A 13763-nucleotide genomic window follows, 5' to 3' on the forward strand; every position below is an offset into this window, starting at 1 on the left:
TTTAAGCTCGTTTTTTTTTTTCCCCTCCTCCTCCCCTTGGACACGGCAACACACCACAATGGAGCGTGTTCTTTGTACCGTGTTCCTACGAGGCTTTTAAAGCTTCCCTAAACCACAATTTAAAATTCTAAGCCTCATAGAAATACTCTCTTATCCTCTCTCTCTCTCTCTTCTCTCTCTCTCTCTCTCTCCACCACCACTGAACCCATCCCTACCTACTCTACTACTCTCCTCCTCCAGCCCCACCACCTCGTCTTACGGGACCTGCTATACCCACTAGCCACACACTTGACGCCCTCGCCTCTCAGCAGTAAATGTTCCGCTGATGACACGACCACACCCAGTGGTGTGATCTGACGACACGTCACGCCTCACCAGTGGCATAATGTTACGGCACAACAACTCGGTGTTCTGAGCCAACAGCACGACAGACTTTCTAAGTGTATTTGTGTGTGTGTGTGTGTGTGTGTGGGTAGGGCCACTCAGATGTGTCATGTCTTAGGCACACACTACTCGAGAAAAAAAATATATGTGTTGTGTTAGCTCAAACCACCACCGGCAAGAGGGGGATGAGCTGTGTGTGTGTGTGTGTGTGTGTGTGTGTGTGTGTGTGTGTGTGTGTGTGTGTGTATGTATGTGTGTGTGTGTGTCCCGAACTCACACCACCGAGAGATACTTTGCGTCTTGGGCGCGCGCGCGCGCACACACCACTCAGAAACTTTGTCGTGCCGTTAGCTCAGAGCACCGAGAAGTTGTGTCGTAACGTCACACCACTGAAGAGACGTCGGGGTATCGTCAGATCACGCGTCTGGTGGTCGGGGTATGACTGGATGTCGTGGGTTCGATATCCTCACACACCACATAGAAAAGTCTGTCGTGCCACATAATGTGACAAGCGTCACATAATATGCGTCACATAACATACCGAGTGTTGCACATATACCTCAACAAGCGTCACATGTCGTAACAAGCGTCACACTGTTGTAGCAAGCGTTACGAAACATGTAAAGTATGTCGCATCTCGTGTTACATGAATGTGACGTGATCTCTGCCGTGTCAAGTATTGATCTACTTCTAATCTACTCATTCACACTCATCTGTCATGCAAATCTACTTCTAATCTACTCATCCACGCTCATCTGTACTACGTCTGTCATGCAAGGAAATCTACTCATCTACGCTTATCTTCAACAGACGAGAGAACTGGTCATATATCTACTCCTATAACCTCGTCGGCTGGTCTACCCCAAAGGCAACCACGGAAGCTTGATAAAGCTTGACCTAAAAGCATGATACGCACCAAGGCATCCACGGAAGCTTAATAAAGCTTAACCTAACAGCATGATACACACCAAGGCATCCACGGAAGCTTAATAAAGCTTAACCTAAAAGCATGATACACACCAAGGTATCCACGGAAGCTTAAGAAAGCTTGACCTAACAGGATGATTCACCGAGGCATCCACGGAAGCTTGAAAAAGCTTGACCAAACAGGACGACGCAGCAACTAATCCATGCACCGCAGCTTGGGAGGAAATTTTCGACTGAATGCAGATATCTCCACCCACCCACCCGCCCGTCAAGGTCGTTGCATTCAACTTTGTAAAACTAATATCACAAATGAGACTTCCTTTTTTTTTTCTCTCACCCCACCCCATCCCTCTCTCTTTTCTTTCTTTTTACTGTTCTCTCTCTCTCTCTCTCTCTCTCTCTCTCTCTCTCTCTCTCTCTCTCTCTCTCTCTCTCTCTCTGTCTTTCTCCTTCATGCACAAACGTCAGGGTGCACAAAAGCACGACGACCGACCCCCCCTTTGGTGACCACGCGTCCGGAAAGCGCTTGTGTCCATCTATAATGTGACTACTGGTCTCTGCTAGATGGGCTAATATCGTAAGATAAAAGAGGGATACACCGTTATGACAATGGTTGGTCGAGTTCATTAGGATGTATCAGGAACGAAATATAACTATATCTATCTATCTATCTATCTATCTATCTATCTATATATATATATATATATATATATATATATATATATATATATATATATATATATATATATATATATCGTACGTAACAGTGACCTTATACGAGGTAAATGATTATAATAACTTCTATAATAAATGATACACAATAACATTATAACTGCATTGTTATAACTCAAAGTGGGCTTAACGCGCGACGTCCTGGAACCCGGAATTATCAACAAGAATACAGAAACGTGGAAGAGACAGTACGGCCGCCTAGTTGTGCATAGGTACGGCTCCAGTTTCGGTGTATCATGCATGGCAGCTAGACAGGTTGGATGTGGACGAATGAGGCCATTTCCCTCGCCTGTTCTTAACGCTACCTAATGTGGGATACGGTGAACATGTATGGAAATAATACATGTATACATGTATACGTGAGTAGACGCCTTGGATAATTCTTGTAGGATATTATAGGAGGCTTTGCCTGATCAATATGTACGAATTATAAAATCTGTGCCATTGGAAATATAGAGAAAAACCTAAGCGGCGGAGTTTATTTTGATGCCATTTGCAAATGAACGACCCACAGTCCAACCGCGAAGCTCACGACCTTGTTGTGCGAACGTAATGAACAACGAAAATCACATTCGTTCAAAGTAACTTCCATGAAATCAAAACTTTCGTCGACAACACAGTAACGAGAAGAATTACCAAAAAAAAAACATTTGTCATGATATGAAATCGTCATAAATACTCAGAGTGACGTGGGGTAATCAATTACTTTAGAAATGGGAGTTGTATGCGTCCTGGAGAAGTAGGTTTTCGGGTTTCGAGACCTGGGAATCGAACCCCAGGCTAGAGGGATTAAGGAGGGGGTTGGGTTGGGTTGGTTGGTTGGTTGTTGCTGCTGTCGTCACGAACAGCGCGGCTTAAGAAGACGCGACGCGATCCTCCGTCACAGCCAAGTATGTGTGTGTGTGTGTGTGTGTGTGTGTGTGTGTGTGTGTGTGTGTGTGTGTGTTCCGGCTCGTCAGCCAAGACAAACAACGGAAGGATCCCCGGGTGACGCTGGCTCTCGATCTTCAACCGAGCGTCGTCAATCACCGTAATGACCACCACACCACACCACCCCTCACCACCGCGAACTTTAAACCCCTGACCCTAATGACGGCAAGTCCACACACACACACACACACACACACACAGAGAGAGAGAGAGAGAGAGAGAGAGAGAGAGAGAGAGAGAGAGTGTCCCTACCTACATACCTACGAGTCCCTACGACGGTACTGGAATGTACGTCTCCCAGCGGCGTCGTGCCACACTTTACCACACAGCCAACCACAAGTTCTTCCAGTCGTGGCCGACTCACACATACCCTTCCAGGAGCGACGGTAAACTCAGAACGCATGCGACTCTTAAAGAAAAGAGGAAATGTTATGATACTGGAAATGTAACTTCAGGACCCTGGAATCACTTCCAGAGGCCTTAGTTAAAAAAGGAAAAAAAGTAATTCCAGGGCACTGGAATCACTTCTAGAGACCTTGGCTAAAACAATTAAAGGTAATTTCAGGATACTGGAATCACTTCCAGAGCCATTAGCTGAAAAAAGGTAATTTCAGAACACTGGAATCACTTCCAGAGCTATCAACTGAAAAAAGGTAATTTCAGGATCCTGGAATCACTTCCAGAGCTATCAACTGAAAAAAGGTAATTTCAGGATCCTGGAATTACTTCCAGAGCTATCAACTGAAAAAAGGTAATTTCAGGATCCTGGAATCACTTCCAGAGCCATTAGCTGAAGAAGATCAAGATCTTCAGCTGGTGTAAAACTCGGAGCACAATAAGCTCCTCCAATGATACCATCTAACACCACAACAGACTCCTCTAATGGGATCGGCTTACGACACAACACACTCTTGCAGTTGGGTCGGCTCACGACACAACACACTCCTTCAACACACTCTTCCAGTTGGGTCAGGTCACGACACAACACACTCCTTCAACACACTCTTCCAGTCGGGTCGGCTCACGACACAACACACTCCTTCAACACACTCTTCCAGTTGGGTCAGGTCACGACACAACACACTCTTTCAACACACTCTTCCAGTTGGGTCAGGTCACGACACAACACACTCCTTCAACACACTCTTCCAGTTGGGTCGGCTCACGACACAACACACTCCTTCAACAGACTCTTCCAGTTGGGTCGGCTCACGACAAAACACACTCCTTCAACAGACTCTTCCAGTCGGGTCGGCTCACGACACAACACACTCTTTCAACACACTCTTCCAGTTGGGTCGGCTCACGACACAACACACTCTTTCAACACACTCTTCCAGTTGGGTCGGCTTACGACACAACACACTCCTTCAACAGACTCTTCCACTGTGGATAAATCTCCACACAAAACAACTTGAATCTCATTTTCACTGAAACCATGTTTTGCATAGTACCCTTCGTCTAACACTGGTAAATACGAGGGAGCTGAAATTATAGCACATGTGGTGACACAATACACAAGACTTCTCAAGGAAAAAACGAGGGAAGGAGGAGGAGGAGTGGTGTCTGTTATGCTCACAACACTCCAGTGTGTTGTGGCTTAGGCACACACCATCATGTAAGTTTGAGGTTGTCAACACATGCTATGTATGTATGTGATAATCTCTCTATCAGCTTTGCCGGAAGCTTACACGACAGCACAACTTGCTGTGGCATAATCCCACACCACAGGAGTACCTGCCCTGATCTACGATTACACCACAACGGAACTTGCCGTCGATTTAAGCTCACAACACAACAGAACTTGCTAAAAATCTAAGCCCCTACAACGACAAAGCTTAATGGCGGTTTTAAGCTCATACAACAGAACTCGTTCCGGGTAAGGCTCACAACACGGTAAAAGCTTGCTGTAGTTCAAGCCCCTAACACACAGCAAAGCTTTCTGTGGTTTAAACCCACACCACAGTAGACCATATATATATATATATGACCGAGGACATATACTTACAATTGCGGAATGAAAAATAAAATCACAACCCAATTTTTTTTTCTGAGTAAAATATATGTGACAGAACCTTATGACATATGACTCCTTTTTTTTTCCTTCTTTTTGGTTAATTTAAAAAAAAAAATGCATTGTGAAACGGCCTTGATTATATTATGATGTATTAATTCCAGGCTCTGTCAAAATTAAGTCCATGACGCGGCAAACTCAACCAAATGTCCCGTCCATTTAGCCACAATTTTCAGAGTGAGAGCAAAGTGCATTTAGCCACATAAAACTTAATTTGTAGGAAATTTTCTGTTCAACATTTATTTACTTTATATGCATAACCTCTACATAAGTTTATATTTACTTCATAGGTATAACTTCTACATAAGTTTATATTTACACTGAAAAGCAATCCTTCTTTCTTTTGTTTCTTATCTCTACGTACTTAGAAAAAAAAAAACTGAGATGATATGCAATTTTTTTTCTTATCCCTAAATATTCTAGCAAAAAGTTGTGATGGAATGTTATTTTCATCTAAACCCTACGTACTTATATATATATATATATATATATATATATATATATATATATATATATATATATATATATATATATATATATATACATATATATATATATATATATATACATATATATATATATATATATATATACATATACATATATATATATATATATATATATATATATATATATATATATACAAACATAAGCATACATAAATATTATGGAAAATGTACCCAAACTTATGGTTTCAAAAATACAATGCGAATATAATCTAAGCCCGAACTGAATCACCATAAAATTTACATAAAATACAACACAACGCTGATATAACGGGTCGGAGGAGCGTGCCAGACACCGCCACACACTTCAATACAGCCTCTTATATATCATTACCATCACTACTATTATCCTTATCGTCTGCTTACAGAGCTTCTACCGAGTCCATTATCACAGCAGTTCTTATCTACCTTTTTTCTTCTCTCTCTCTCTCTCTCTCTCTCTCTCTCTCTCTCTCTCTCTCTCTCTCTCTCTCTCTCTCTCTCTCTACCCCCTTTATCATCATTCTAACCACCGACCTAAACTTCAGTTATTGGACGTTTATATCTATTCTTGTATCATTATCTCCGTTATCATTCTTCCTTTTATCGTCTCGCGTCTATTGAGAGCAGCATATTCTGGGGGGCCCACACATTTCTTTCTATTTTCTTCTTCCATTCTATTTTCGTGCGTGTTTGACTTGATATCATCTACGTCATTGTAATTACGCATAACTTTAACATGTTGTGTCTCAGACTTAGCAGACCTGGTTTTAATCTATCTATCCATCTATTTGTCATTTCACTTCTAGCCATGTCTTCATGTGGACTTCCGTGCCATGAATATTATAGTCCACAAACTGATCTGCGGATATGACGGCAAATCAATCTGTCTCTCTCTCTCTGTCTCTCTCTCTCTGTCTCTCTCTGTCTCTCTCTCTCTAACTCGCACTGTCTTCCCTCGCTGATCCTTCTCTCCATAGATAGATACATATATACCCACTTCCAGCGGCGCGTCACTGTGGTGAACGCTAATGTCCCTTCTCTTCATTCATTTTCCTTCACACTGCTGTCTTCATTTCTTTCTTTTTTTTTTTTCTTTTTTTTTTTTTTTTAATTCCTCGGTTGTTATATCTCCCTTTCCTCCTGTTAGTTTCAAGATGATCTCAATCCAATCTCTATTGCATTTTCGTTCGGTTTATTTCGATTAATCTTCTATCATCCATTTTCTCATCACCCCATTTTTTTTTCTTTCATCCCGTTTTCCTCTTTCTTTTTTTCCATCATCCCCAGTTTCTATCTTTGCCTTTCTCGCGTAAATTCACTCCGTTTTCTTTCTTTCTCTCTTCTTTTTTTTTTTTACAGTTCGTAATAGATTCATGTCTGTCCCCCTGTTGACGCATGATAATATATTGAATTACCTCGAAGGGCCCTGATGTTTTTAATTCTTTTAGTGTCAGCGAATTGCAACGCCACGCGCCAGCAGTGTGGTGAGGCGGGAGCCATGAAACACACACACACACACACACACACACATACACACGCAGCACCACATCCCATTTTCGCAGTGTTGAGGTATAAGCTTTCAACAAAGCTTGACTGGCCACATCCGGGTGGGAGGGGGTGGTGGGTTATAAGCTTTCAGCCCTAGGGGGGGGGGGGGGAAGAGTTATAATAAGCTTTCACGCAGCTTGACCCTGCCTCTAAGAGGGAGTTATGAGCTTTCAACAAAGCTTGACTGAGCCACATCTAGGGGGTAAGAGTTATAATAAGCTTTCACACAGCTTGACTTGCTTCCAGAGGTTGTTAAAAGCTTTCACACTGCTTATCCCACATGCAGGCGTGAATGAAAAGCTTTCATACAGCTTATCCTACCTCTAGTACAGTTATAAGCTTTCACACAGCTTATCCCACATTCAGAGGTGAATCAAAAGCTTTCACACAGCTTATCCCACATGCAGGCATGAATAAAAAGCTGTCATACAGCTTATCCTACTTTCCAGTATTGTTATAAGCTTCCACAAAGCTTATCCCACCTATGTTATTGAGCTGTAAGCTTTCCCACACCCCCACCTTCAAACGCTGTAGATGACAACGAAGTACTCCGTCTATGGGGAATTCCAGCTTAAGCGTCAGAACGAGCATTTCAGCGATGCATAGACAGCTATGTGAAAAAAAAAAAAAAAAAAATATATATATATATATATATATATATATATATATATATAAATTTATATATAAATATATATATATCTGATTAATATAACCCAACAAAAATAATTAGCTTTGACCCAACAAAAATAACTACTTTATATACTTTTAATCCAAAAATGTAGTGAAAGGGGTTTTGAAGACTGACAACTGTAAACAGTTATGGATATATTTAAGCGTTACCGGACTCCGCCTGCCTGAGATAACTCAGACTTTAAAAAAAAAAAAAAGAAAATACCTTTGGCGAAACTGTATCATCATGAAGGGAGTGAAGCCTCGTCAAAGAGCCTCTTACTCAGAGGAGTCCAACCTGCCCCTGCTACTGACTGTAGCGCAGCAGCCTTAGTGCTGAAGGAGCCCCCGTGGGAAAAGGGGGGGGTCCTTAGGGTGTAATACCAAGACCAACATAGAAAAGGGGGAGAAGGGGGGCCTGGGAAGTAATAACGGAACCAACTTAGAAAACGAGTCCTGGCGTTATTTCCAGTAAGTAACCCGCTGTGCGTTTTTTGTTTGCGTGTGTGTGTGTGTGTGTGTGTGTGTGTGTGTGTGTGTCCCGGGAGCAGAGAGACCCGGCGGCGCGTACTCACACCCCGACACGTGAAGAAACATAGGCAGAGGTTTTGTTTGTTTTGGTCGTGGCTACAACTTGACCATGGTGGGGTGTGGGTCAGCCATCTTGACGCCCTCGAGGTGCCGGCCATATTGGACGGCTTCTCACACAGACGCCAGCCTCCGTCCTCTCTCTCTCTCTCTCTCTCTCTCTCTCTCTCTCTCTCTCTCTCTCTCTCTCTCTCTCTCTCAGCGTCTGTCTGCTCCCCCCACCTCCATCTCCACCCGCTCCCTCACGTCCCTCCCTTTTATGGCCTCCTGTTTCTTCTCCCCATCCCATTCTCCTGTCCCTTCTCCCCGTCCCACTCCCCTGTTCCCTCTCACCCGTCCCACTCCCCTGTTCCCTCCCTCTCCCCGTCCCACTCCACTGATCCCTTTTTCTTTTCGTGCGTAATTTTTCTTCCCATTTTTCTTTCCCTTTATACACCTTTACGCTTTTGTTTCTTATTCTTCATTTAACTTCCCTCAACTTACTTCCCATTTTCCATATACACTCCCGTCTCGTGATAGAACGTCCCGCTTCGAAGGTGTCCATCCTGCCCCTGCTACTGAGTGCAGCGCAGGCAGCCTTGGTTGGGCTGCATTCACTTCTTCCAGTTCCGTTTTCCCATGACCTCATACCCAACACTGCCGGTGAGTCTTGTCACGGCCGTCTTCAACGTCCTCCCATCTTCTCTTCCACCATCATCATGCTCTGTACTCCCTCTCTCTCTCTCTCTCTCTCTCTCTCTCTCTCCCACCTCATGCACGCCACCCGACCAAGCGATCCCCTCCTCCTCTTCCTCCTCCTCCTCCGTCCTTCCCCCTACATCATACAACGCCGTTACCCACCCTCCTCACTTTCCTCTCCTCTGATGTTTTCTCGTCCGTGACTTTGTGGTTGTTCATTATCCTCTCGTCTCCTCCTCCTCCTCCTCGCCTTCTCTTGCCCTGTCTGTCTATCGTGATCTACCGTTCTGTCTCCTGTAATTCTTCCTCTTCAGGTTCTTCTTCTTCTTCTTCTCTCTCTTCTTCTTCTTCTTCTTCTTCTACTACTACTACTACTACGACTACTTCTTCCTCTTCTTCTTCCTCCATCTTCTCCTTTTCTTCTTTTTCCCCCGTTCCTCCTTACCTTCTTCCTTCCTCATTCTCCATCCCCTCTTTCTTCTCCCTCCTCCTCCTTTTCTTCCTCTCATATTCTCCTATCCCCTCCTCCTCCTCCTCCTCCTCCTCCCTCACCCCCCGAGCCAGACGCTCATTGATGAAATTGAATCACAAGACATCTCAAGGGACCCTGACACTCGCTCCTCCCCTCCATGTTTTTGTATCCTTCCCTCGCCCTGCTGCGTCCCGGAGTGTACTACACTTTAATGCTACATCCTAACTGTCCTATACCTTCACACACTTATGTACTACAGCTCAAATGATACAGCTATTGTACTACGTCTAAATGACAGATTGACATGTACTGCATTGATATGTACTGATTGATATGTACTTACTATTACACTCCACGTGTACTACACCTCATCATTACACCCAGAGGTACTAAAACCTCATCCGTATAGCTATTTGTACTTTGCATAACCACTAGACTATCAAATGTACTGCATACCTTAACATTCCACCCTATTGTACTACACTCATGACGTTACACCCTTCTGTACTACACTCATCACGTTACACCCATCTGTACTACATCCATGACATTACACCTTTCTGTACGACACCCTAACATTCCACCCATGAGTATGAAGTCATATATTCACACCCTTCTGGACTTCACATTAACACTGTACACGTGTGTACTGCACCTTCCCTCCTTGAAAGGACGTGTACTAATACAATGTACTACCCTTTATTTACTTACCACGGTACTGCATCGCCCTACACTACTTTGTACATAATACTACACCTAGTAGTACACTCTAGTATGCTGCAACCTCACTCTGCTCACTCACACCACACTTTTATTACACATGCTAAACCCACACTAAACACTCTAACATATGTCCCTCACACTTTTCCATCAAGCAACACTTGCATACTTACCCCTTCACACTAAGCATTCATTTTACATCCTCACACTTTATGCTTCATCTTATTAAGACATCTACACCCTGAACCAGTCACACTATATGCTCCATACTGATCCTATACATTCACACTCAAGCACATCATGCATTTCATACTATGCATTCACTCTAAAGCCAACGATACACCTTCACACCATACCTGAACAGCACACGCTCACACCTCACCTTTAAATATTATCAAACTGACAACCTACACTGACATTAACATACTCATTTTTTTATACTTGAATTAATTTTCATTCGACAATGAAATGATATTTAAAAAAATACTCCAACTAACTAGATGAGTGACGCATGATACCACTGAAAGAGAATAATTGCCGGAGTAGAAAGGCAATTTTTGAAATGCTGTTTCATTCGATAAAATGTGGTTAGGTGTGCTGAGCAGAGCATGACGGACCACATACTGGATGAAGCCCTCTTTTTTCTTTTCTTTTTCTTTTCCTTCTTTCAGCCGAGACGACACGGGCAGCTGCAGGCCGCCTTAATCAAGGCCCTCCCATACAAAGCTATATGTACATACCCTGGCCTGAGCCAGGTACCCATTTTAATCGACCAACCCCCTAAGCGTGGACGAACAGCTGGGTTGACTGTGGACCGACTGCCGCAACCAGGATTCGAACTCCTGAAAGTCTTTTATTGATGTGGCTACCATTTATAACTATTCCTTTTCCTTCCTTTCGCTGGATGATGGGTACCAGCTGTTAGAATTACTGGCAAATACGTGATTCGATGGGCCGCGTGGATCAAGCAATCTCGGAAGTGTGGCCATGGAATAAATAAGATTAAGAGGAAATAAAGAATAACGATGAAGCATGGGTGTCAAAAAGCCTTGGGCAACGGAATATGGACAATACTATATGGATATCTACAAGGATCACGCACAACTTGAAGGCGGTATCCATACACAAGGGATAAATGATGTATGATTACCTATTTGTATAGTATCGGTACATCACCTCCTGCCGATTACAAAGAAATCACCCTCCCCGATAATCACGATCATCACCGATATTCGTACATCAGATGATAAATCGTATCCAAAAAAATCTATAAAATAATCATGGGAACCGAAGGTGTACATTATGTGAGTAGGACATTGTCGAGACGTTGCTCGAACCTGGAAGAGATTGAGGTACAACTCGAACAAGGGCGAACACCTAGGGTGAGGGGGTGCGCGCCTTTGAAGGGAGTCCATTTCCCTCGACATGGTTAGGCGTGACGCTTCTCCCGCCTAACAGTTAAGGCCGGTCTCGTACGTACAGCCTCGTACCATTCATTAACTGGTCCGGGCTCTCTCTCTCTCTCTCTCTCTCTCTCTCTCTCTCTCTCTCTCTCTCTCTCTCTCTCTCTCTCTCCTCCCCCAAGCACCAGTCAGCAGCCTCTTGTCTCGCCTCCCGCCGAGCCCCGGCGATGAACCCAATCACAATGGTTCGTATCCCAGCGGGATTCCCTCATGACGAACGAACACTTTACGAACAATTATACCTACACCCTCTGTCGGGTGACAGGGGAAGAGAATCCTTTATATATATATACACTGAAAATACCGTAAATGTATTCGGAATCCAATTCGACAGGGTTTTTTGATGAATTGAGAAAGTGATACTGGATTCTGTACTGACGACGGATATTACCAGTGTCCGATGATGCAATATTCAACTCATCTCTTGATCTTTACGTGACACGGCGTCTACCACACGATCAGGGAAGTTAAGTCACGCTGGGTCTGGTTAGTACTTGGATGGGTGACTTGGCTGGGGGAGGGTCCGAATCCCCCCCGTCTTCAGTATTCACGAGTGCTTCTTTCTCTTGATTTTCTTCACTCCTCCTTTCCCATCATCTGAACCTTCCTTAATCCACGTCATGTAAACCCACCCTCCTCTCAGCGACCACACTTGAGTTATATCGGCATCATCACCGATGCTTTCCCGTATGCCCGGGGGGAGAGTCAGCCGATAACGCACTCCATAGTAGTACCACCCTGGTAAAGAGCTGTGTATACGGTTAGCGCACCCCGTTTTCCGTGGCGTTCCGTCCAAGAAAAAATAAAAAACGGTACCTGGGTGGGCTATTGGCGTGTACGACTATTGAGATATCAATCCCCTCTGTGCCCTTATGGGGGGAGAGGGAGGGAGCAGCACCATCAGCTTTCCCTATCTTATTACAGAGAATCTTGGGTTGAAAAGACGATAAAATGGACTATATCCCAACCCTGGGGCACGGGAGGAATCTTCCTTGTTAGGGTAAGATACAGGCAGGCTTTCTCCGCGGTATATTATGGAGAGATTGTCTCCAATATTCTTAAAGTACGAAGACCCGCGCGTGGCACGGTCCGTCTGGCATGCAGGCTTTTAAGGGGAGGGAGAGAGAGTGGACCCGGCGACGAACAACACCAAGGGAACGTGAGAACAAAACCAGAGAGTAGCAGAAAAGCCCAAAAGGATGCAATTTTTAGAAAACGGGTTGCTATGAAAATTGGTGAAGTGCGTCTGTGGCGAGGAAGTTACTTGAGCTAAGACGGGATGTTATATGTGTCATGCCTCTCGCACACAGAGTTATCTACGAATCAATTACGTGTCTTATTACAAGCGCCAGCCATTCTTTCTCCCGCCTCTGTATGGTGGCGTCAGGAGCGAACGAAAAACGGCCTCATTTGCATACATCCAGGCTCTAGCTGTAACTTGTTACTCACGGTAAAAATACAGCCCAACCACAAACTAAAAAAAAAACCCTTGGTTTACCGCGAAATATATATATATATGTACCGTTAATTTTTGTTTCCTCGCCGAGGGTATTACTTCGGCGAGAGTTTGTCTCTGTGTATTCTTAATGCAAGTCCATTTTCCGTGTGTGTGTGTGTGTGGGGGGGGGGGGGGGGGGGTTATTTTGTGGAGGGGGCTGTTGCTTTTCAGTACGTGATGTTGCTAGCATATCTACGTCATGCTAAGCGCAGGTCGGGTCGTACAGTCTCGAGGTTTCGTTAATACTTCGTTCTACAGGTTCGATTTCATTGCATTTTGGGGAGCTGCTTTTGGCTTATCAGCAAAAGCATGGAGAGAGCCCCGTACAGGGGAAATCGTACATGTGTGGTATGTTGTACCTCAGTGGCTTAACTTTGCTATATTCCAAATAACATGAAATGATATAAGTACTTGAAAGTTGGGATAATGACGAGCACGTAAATCCGATCCTTGAGACACAACGGCACGACCCTTGAGCACAAGGGTACGACCCTCTGGTATGTGACCTCTGACCTGACCCTTAACGGGTCTTAGCGTCGTGCTCAAGGGGTCAACAGCAGTGTAAATGTACGATTTTCCGTTCACGATTTAA

This window comes from Panulirus ornatus, chromosome 11, assembly GCF_036320965.1.
Source record: "Panulirus ornatus isolate Po-2019 chromosome 11, ASM3632096v1, whole genome shotgun sequence".
In the NCBI taxonomy this organism is placed as follows: domain Eukaryota; kingdom Metazoa; phylum Arthropoda; class Malacostraca; order Decapoda; family Palinuridae; genus Panulirus; species Panulirus ornatus.